At 34.2% G+C, this 9,215-nt stretch overlaps 1 long non-coding RNA gene and 1 pseudogene across 2 annotated transcripts; one reads left to right on the top strand and one right to left on the bottom strand.

Moving 5' to 3' along the window:
* Window positions 1-2,330: 2,330 nt before the first annotated feature.
* On the top strand, window positions 2,331-8,376 carry LOC126708308 (DELLA protein RGL1-like; annotated as a pseudogene).
* Window positions 3,229-5,811, bottom strand: LOC126710265 (uncharacterized). 2 transcript variants are annotated; one of them, XR_007649610.1, is made up of 7 exons: window positions 5,553-5,811; window positions 5,420-5,446; window positions 5,239-5,301; window positions 5,050-5,080; window positions 4,502-4,551; window positions 4,277-4,344; window positions 3,229-3,552 (listed from the first exon to the last, which is right to left on the bottom strand). It is a non-coding gene; the product is annotated as an uncharacterized LOC126710265 (long non-coding RNA). The 2 variants fall into 2 exon arrangements; XR_007649609.1 differs by lacking the exon at window positions 5,420-5,446 and having other exon boundaries at window positions 5,553-5,807.
* Window positions 8,377-9,215: the final 839 nt, after the last annotated feature.

Raw genomic sequence — 9,215 nt, 5'->3', positions numbered from 1 at the left:
CATCTTCCTTCCTCTCTATCTCTGCCTTTATATTATCTGCTGTGATTTTATTATGTTATGGCTTAGATAGTTTTTATCCTATTTCACATTATAACATATGTTAAGTTTCCGCACACTTGTTGTTTAACATATTGCTTGTGTTGGTTAAGTTAATTTTTGGGGGTCTAAACGTTCAAAAGTGTATTGGTACACGTTTTTGAACTTTCATAAACCAAATAAAATCAAATCCACAGCAGAAATTAAATGGCAAAGACTAAGGAAAGAGAGATGCAAATGCAAGGACAACACAACGATGTGTTGTCGAAGAGGAAACCGAAGCCTTCAGCGTAAAACCTCTCCGCCGCCCTCCAAGCGGTAAATAATCTACTAAAGAATGTAATTGGGATACATGAACAGCAGAAGACCCTCCAAGCCTAATCTACCCAGTGTACCCAAGCCCTCCAAGCTCCTACTCCAACAAGGTTACACCGAACCTATTTCATCTTTAGCTTATCGAATTCCGTTATAACCCATAGCATCAACCAATATGAATTGGTTCCTTCTGAACTGCTTCCCAAAGCACCAAATAACCTTCTCACAAATATGGGTATGGTGAAAAAAGGATTTGGTTAAAGAACCTCTCAAGGATGTAACAATGGAGAGAGTGAGAGTTGAGGAATTTGAAGAGTCACTATGTAAAGATTGTGGATGAGTCAATCTTGTTTTTCTCTACGTTTTCTCTCTCAAAATTCTCTCTGGAAGCTCTCAATATTTAGTGGGTATAAGGGGTATTTATATTGGAGTGAGAAAGGAATGCGAAGAGTTAGTTTTTCCATAACAGAGTGGACTGACGACTTGACCTCACGACTTGACTGAGTCTCGAGTCCAAGCCGCGAGCTAACTGAATAACCAGTCTAGATTTTTTGTCCTGTAGTGTTACAGCTGGCATGACGATTCAGCTTCTCTACATGCTTCACTCGTGTGCATCTTCTGGCGGCTTGCAAGTTGCGAGCCACACACGAGATCCAGCCGCAAGTCCCTGCTTCACTGCACAGTCTTGAGCATTTCTGCACAGTCTTGAGCATTTCTTCACACTCTCTCACATATTACCCTTACATGATTCCCACCTAAATACAGGGTTACTAATTGCTAAATTACAAGCAAATTTGGCATGGAATAAAGCCAACAAGATGGTTGATTAAATTCAACCTTACAGAGGTGGTATTTGAAATTCTCTTGGATTTTTTTTTTTTATCTTCTTCTTCTTTGGGCCTAAAAAATACTACCTCATAGTCCTCATACTCCTTCACATCTACCACCATTCAATCTTCGAAATCCTAAAGCAATAATCCAAATCCCAATTTAATTAAATTAGTACAAACCCTAATTACCTAATTAGATTGTTTTTAATTCGTAAGTATTTTGATTATGTGAGACAAAGAGAGATGTGGAAAAAATTGGCTTTTGTTTTAATTGATTAAAGGGGTGTTTCAGTCTTTTAAGCTTGTTTTGCCTAAGCAAGACACATGTACTTGTCATGTGCAGTAAGATTTTGTCTAACATAATAGTAAAAGTAACACCAAGGTGCAAAATATGATAGTTTAGGGTGTGAAGTGTGCATTCGAATAGTTTAAGGTGCAAAATGTAATCTGGTGTATAGTTTAGAATGGTAAAGTGTAATTTTCCACGCACCAAAAAAAAAAAAAAAAAAAAAAAAAAAAAGCAAAGATAAGCCCAACTTTTTTAATTCCAAGTATGTATATTTTTATCTCGTAGCCACCCCATAATTAAATGGCAACATTGCATGGTTTGTGAATGAAAAACTAATGAATAATCCTCCAAAGGACTTCAATTTCCCCTTCCATTCTGAGCTTTGTAATAAACCATTTTTTAAGCATGGCATTGTACTTTACAGCAGATATCCAAAGAGGTTATCTTTCTTGTTTATTTATTCCCTCTAAACACGCCAGCTGCTGAAATTCTTAAGAATATCTCGCATATTTTCGCAAAACTATACTAATTATTGGTAGCATTCACCTTCCTTTTAGACCCTTTCCCTTGTTTTAGCTATGAAAACATCAACAATGTCTTCATTTAATCAAATCCTTGGCATTTCATGGCCGCTGGTTGTGACAGATATATCAACATATTAACATCATAGTTGCGTTCCATGCCATGAGTTTTCTGCTTTATTATGTTTGGCTAACTTACGTCACCATTTCCACGATCACCGTAATCAACTTAGAGAGTATAAAAAATCTTGATCTTTGCGATAATATTTATCTAGATAACCATATTGTGTCGCATAGAGTGAAAATTTGCTAATTTAGTTTCTGACTGTCTGCTCTAGTATGGCTAATAGCTTCTTCACTTTCACACCATTTGATTTCAATGAAGTCCAAGGCAGTTGTAGTCCTATAGAAGACTTTGAGATGGAGGAGGCACTGTTCAAACAGAGACAAGACCAATATTTGTTTGGAATAGAATTGGGAGAGGCTAATCCTATTATCTCCAATGAATATGGTTTCGAACAAGAGCAGACAGCTAAGAAAGGAATACAGTTGTTGAAAGAGCACCTTCAACACCAACAACCCACCTCAAATAATTTGATAATGGATGAATTTGACTTCAGTAGTCAGTACTATTTCTATTTCCCCACCAACACAGCACCAACAACCCAAGTCAAATGATTTGACATTGGATGAATTTCATTTCACACTACAAGAAATTTGGGTTTAGGCGACATTTGTAAAACGTCGCTAAAAACCCAAAAAAGTTGCTACAAACTACAGCGACATTTCTTTTGTGATGTTTGAAAACGTCGCAATAGGCTGGTCACTATATGTCTATTGCGACGTTTCCAAAAACGTCGCCATATGTGAATATTTAATGGCGTTCAACAACTTGCAAATAAGTAGTCCTATAGCGACGTTTTTAAAAACGTCGCTAAAAGTAATTTTCTTATAGTTTTAGCAACGTGTGTAAAACGTCGCTAAAACTTGCTCATTATTTTTTAACATTAAAAATGCTACTATATAAACTTGCTCAAACTAACAAATGTCCAAACTGATGATTTGCCAAATACACAATATTCCACAATAACAACCTGATCATCAATATTCCACAATAAATGTCCAAAAATAAGAAATGTCCAAACTAACACAATAACACATTAACCATGGATTCAAATAGATATAGAACTATATATATTTAATTCCAATACACTTGTCTACCTACAAAAAAAAAAAAAAAAAAAGAAAAAAAAAAAAAGAAAAGAAAAACCACCACCTAAACTATGACAATATTATAAACAAAGTACAATACTTCTAAAATAAATGTGGTTGTAACATGACACTTGTCTACCTACACAAAAAGAACCACCACCCAAACTATTACAATATTATAAACAAAGTAGAATACTTCCAAAATAAATGTGGTTGTTCAAAACAACTTGGGATGGAGTCCTTATAAAACACTGCAACATTGCATTTACCGCTATGTGCTAGTTTCTTGATTGGATGAAGCTTGCGATCTATGAGGAGTTGGAGATTGATGATCTAAACTGAAACCACCCTAAATACAAATTAAAAGTATCTAATAAATTCATAAAGAAATCATTTTGAGTAACAAAATAATAGTTGCTATACTTCAAAATTTAAACACCCAATACATTCTTAAAACATTAAAATCTAACACTCGTCTAGCTTCTGAAGAATGATTTAGCCTATTTTGCATTAGCTGCATCATTTGGGTTACTTGCTCCTCCAAGTTATCATAACGATTCACTTTCTACAAACTTAAGCAAAAACCATGAAAGTAGAATTACACATACACTTAAATATAGTACACAGTATATTCGAAACCACTTAGTTTCATAAACATGCAAATAGGATTACACATAATCTTAAATATAATAAACAAACCATATCAAGTCTATCAATATCCTCATTCACACAAACGGATTAAGCATTTAACCTCTTAAGAAATAAGCAAAAACCATCTAAAGAAGATTACACATAAACTTGTCCTATAGTATACAACAACTTCATAACCACTTATTTTCATAAACATGCAAATCAGATTACACAAGACAACTTTAAAACTCTTCACAAACAAAGCAAATAGGAATACACATGAAAATTTCCATCCAAATTTTCAAAAAATAATAAACACTTTCAATATGAATGTAAACAGCCTTATAGCACCATGCAAGCCACTCGCTTGCTCCAACTCAATAATCCACTCCAAGACAATTATCAACATCTCAAGTACAAAGTTTTAAGCAAAAATTACTTACTATGCTCAAGCCAAGCAAATACCTTTCCAAAAAAAATCCAAACTTATCACAATAAATGAGTGCTTAACCTGCAAGATAAAAGAGGACACTTAAATGATGTTTAAGGCAAATAAGGGTGCCATTGCAAAAAATTTTAATGAGTCATGGTGCATGAAAATTTAGTAACAATATATATATATATATATATATATAAAGAAAAAAGAGCATTTAGTTGAGATTATATACTCATGACAAGAGTGAAACACCAACACCTAGGCCAATAACACCAAATGAACCTGCACAAAAAAAAAAAAAAAAAAAAAAAAAAAAAAAAAAAAGCCACAACTTTCTTAATTTTCTAAGATTATAAAGAAATTACTATAATTTCATATAAAGTAATAATTGCAATTTCTAATACAATAACACACACACACACACACAAACATAGCTCAATACCACTGATCAAGTAATAATTGTAATCCCATAACATAATTGTTAAAGAAAAAAAAAAAAAAAAGCTTAGTTTTAGAACTTTTAAATGAAATCATGAATACAGGGAGCTCATTATCAAAATTTTATTCCAATGGCTGCCATTGTGAATGTCATGGATAATACCTAGGTAGATAAGTCCAATTTTGAACATCCTAAGCAAATTAATTGTATAGGACTATATTAATTTCATAAACCATTCTATAAACATAAAAAAAAAAAAAAAAAAAAAAAAAAAAAAAAAAAAAGACTGCAAAGTTAATACTAAAATTTTAAGGTGCAAATAGAACACAATCCTTACATACCTCCAATGGATTGTTAGGTTGTAAATAATGCCTGAAGAAATGGTATTGAAAATAAAGTCTCAGATCCTTTTGCTAAACCACAAAACCAATAACAAAAAAAAAAAAAAAAAAAATTCGAAATCTACAATCTATAGAAAAATTAAGTAGAAAAAAAAAATACAAGATTTACAAACTTGTACATAAACTTACAATCATTCAGCCCTTGATTCTCAGGTCCTTTTTCTCAAACAGCCAAATCTGAATAAGAATTTTCTGTACCAATTTCCAACAAAAAAAAAAAAAAGAGAGCAAAAATTAGCACTAAACTCCATGACCCATTAAAGAAAAACCAAATCAAAAGCAAACCCATAAGCCAAAAACAAAAACTTACACTCTAAAGAAACTTGAACAACAAAAACTTTCCAACCAAAACAGAAAAAGAGCAAAAATTAGTACAAAAGCTCCATACCCATTAAAGAAAAATCAAATCAAAGTAAACCCATAAGCCAAAAACAAAGACTTACACTCTGAAGAAATGGTGGGTCAGCAGTGGCTTGGGGTTGCTACAGCGGTGGCTAGGGGTGGCAAGGGAGGAGAGAAAATGTGTGGAGGCTTGAGGGAGAAGAAGTGTGGCTACTTTGGAGATTAGAGACGTGGGAGAAGAGAGACTGTAGAACCAAGAGAACTGAGAGTGTGGGACACGAAGTGAGCAAAAGAAAAATAAAGTGGAGGAAAAAAAAAAAAGAAGAAGAAGTGAACTGGGAGTGTGGGACACGGTGAACAAAAGAAAAGAAGGGAAAACAAAGTGAAAAAAAAAAAAAAAAAAAAAAAAAAAAAAAAAAAAAAAAAAAAAAAAAAAAAAAAAAGAGTGAAAAAAGTGTGGGAAATGAAATTTTTCCAAAAGTTTGTGTGGAAAAGTCAAAAATGTGGGGCAAGAGTTTTTTTCTTTTGCACTTTGCTGGCAGTGTTCTTTAAACCTACAGCGACGTTTTAAGAAAACGTCGCTATAAACCAGAAAAACGCTACTAAAACTATACTTATTGTGGTGTTTTCAAAAACGTCGCTATTGTTTGAGTTATAGCGACGTTTAAACACTCACTCTTTAGCGGCGTTTTACAGAAACGTCACAGTATACCACTTATAGCGGCGAATTAAAAAACGTTACTAAAAAAACGCCGCCTAAACCCAGATTTCTTGTAGTGTCAATACTTTTTTCCCACCAACACAATTAATCCATGAAAGTACAGGGCTCACACATATCCCAACCAAAGATTCAGAAATTCCTGAACACATCAAGCAGATTCCATGGCCATATTCCTTAGCTTCTTTAGAGCTCCTGAGAAATTATAGACGTGGGTTCAAGAAGTTGAAGGGTGAAAAATTGATTGAAACAAGTACTGAAACTAAGGTTGGTAGCTACAAATTGTCAACTGAAGAGATCATGAGGGTAGCAGGAGAAAGGTACGTTCGATTCTCTACTCAAAATCAGATATATGATGATTATTGGATGCCTGGCATCCTTTTGGTTCTGCTCTCTTGGGTTTGTCTGAGGAAGAAACAAGAGATGTGGAACTTGCCCACCTTCTTCTAGCTGCGGCTGAGAAGGTAGGCTATCAGCAATATGAACGTGCAAGCAAACTGCTATTACGTTGTGAATGGATTTCGTCAACTAGAGCTAATTCGGCCCAGAGAGTTGTATTCCATTTCGCTGAAGCGCTTCAAGAGAGGATCGACAAAGAATTAGGAAGGGCCCCAATGAAGGAATTCAAGCCATATGAAGAAATATTTCTGGGGAAGTGTATTAATCCCTCACTCGTTAGAGCTTACGAAAAACTGCCTTGCAGTCAAATTGCAGTATTCATTGGAATTGAAGCCATACTAGAAAACGTTGCATTGGAACCTAAAGTCCATTTGCTAGATAATGGAATAAGGTGTGGAGCTCACTGGACAGTCTTGATGAAGGCTCTCGTGGAGTGAAAGGATTGCCCAATTGAGCTTCTTACAATAACTGCTGTTGAATTCACAGGCAAGAAGTATGGGGATATAGATGAGACAAGGAAGAGGTTAGTAAGTGTTGCTGAGTCCTTGAACTTGCCCTTTCCATTTAAAGTCAGTTTTATGTCAGACATGAAAGATAATCAAGAAGAACTTTTTGAAATTGAAGATTACGAAGCTGTGATAGTTTATGCTCCATATATACTTTGGACTATGATCTCAAGGTCTGATTGATTAGATAGCGTGATGAGAGCAGGGACGTAGCTGCCTTTAGACTACGGGGCACAATGGCCCCTCAAATTTTAAAAAAAAAAAAATTATTATTATTATTATTATTATTATGTACTAATTTTAGCAATTTTGTTCTATAAAATTACATTTTTCCCTTAAACAATATCATTAATTCTTTTAAGAGTAATGTTATACTTACAAATTTTTTCACAACATTTTTACAAACTATTTTGGTAGGAAATTCTTATTGGTTCTCACATGGGCTTACCACTTACATCATTTTTTTACTTACTAGTAACCACTTATCATATCAATAAATTATAAAAAAGTTTGTTGCGCTAGTATTTTCCTCATTTTAGTGACTATAAAAAAAATTTATAGATCTAAAATCTAAAACAAAATATACAAGCCCAAAAATAATAGCTCAACAAATAAAATTACCAATAGTAAAACTAAAAAAAAAAAAAAAAAAAAAGCTCAATTAGCCAATTCTATTTAAAATAAACAACCCTGCCCCTTAAAAAATTCTAAACAAAAATAATTTTGTTCTTACCATCACCAAAAAAAAACTCAGTAGCTAAATTGTAGTAAAGTCAAAGGTTGAAACTGCTGCACACAGTTAACAGTAAAGCCCCCCTCCTTAACTCAAAGTTCTAACTCCGTCCCTGGATGAGAGTGATCAGAAATCTTAGTCTAGATATAATGGTTGTTGTTGACGTTGAAGCAAACCAGAATTCACCCTTATTTTTGAATCGCTTCATTGAAGCACTATTCTATCATAGTGCATATTATGATTGCCTAGAGACTTGTATGAGTCGAAATGATGATAAGGATAGGATGGCAATGGAAAAACTTTTGAGTGATGGGATCAGAAACATTCTAGCAGAGGAGGGTGGAGCAAGGAAAGTTCGAAGTGTGAAGATGGATGTGTGGAGGGCATTTTTTGCCAGGTTTAGAATGGCAAAAATTGGGTTAAATGAGTCATGTTTAGTGCAAGCTTGTTTGGTTGTTAAACGGTTTGCTTGTTGGAGCCCTTGTACACTCGATAAGAATGAAAAATGTCTTATTGTTGGGTGGAAGGGAACCCTAATTCATTCCCTTTCCATTTGGAAGTTCCTTTGACAAAGTAATGGAGGGTGTGCAACTATGCATGTATGTTTGTGTTTATGTAAATAGATGCAGTTTTTTTGTTAAACCTTGTTACACACTCACTATTGCACATATTTCGTGATAGGTCAAAAACGTATTGACCTCTTGTGATTAATTAGCCAAGTTTATTAATTAATCAAATTAATGTACAAAGTGCGTGGTAGCACAAACAAATCACCAATTATACTAAGTATGCAGCGGAAAATAAATTGACATAGTGATTTGTTTACGAATGGGAAAACCAATATGGCAAAAACCCCACCGGGTGATTTTAAGATCACCACTGATTATCAAAACAAGCGATTACAAGTAAATGAATCCTAGTACCTTCTACTGCCTACAGTTGAACCCTTACCCCAATACCCAATTGGATTTGTTTTGTAGTGACGATCTCTCCTAGTAATGCACGGCTTCCAATAGGTGACTAACCAATTGCACGGATCCCAATACATAACTTCAATCACCAACTAGAGAAGGTTGTTGGCTGCAAAGTTCTTCAGTTCATCCAGACGATGAAGATCAAGAAGATGTTTGGTTACAAAACCCTACAGTGCACAAGCACAGTAGCTTCTTCACAAGAGAGATGAACTAGGGCAAATTCTGTCTCTGGTCACAATTTGCATGAACAAACTTTACTCAACACTTGTGTAACTTGTGTCACCTTTGAAGGCCTTTAAAATAATCCTTTTATATGTCTAAGGTTGTGAGAAAAGAAAGCTCAAACACATAATCACGGATTGGAAGAAAACAAAACAAAACAAAAATCTGTTTTTCTTAAACCTCGACAGATAGCTATCTGTCAAGCTACTGTC

This window comes from Quercus robur, chromosome 12 (assembly GCF_932294415.1).
Source record: "Quercus robur chromosome 12, dhQueRobu3.1, whole genome shotgun sequence".
NCBI classification, from domain to species: Eukaryota; Viridiplantae; Streptophyta; class Magnoliopsida; order Fagales; family Fagaceae; genus Quercus; species Quercus robur.
This window is presented reverse-complemented; position numbering and strand designations above follow the sequence as displayed.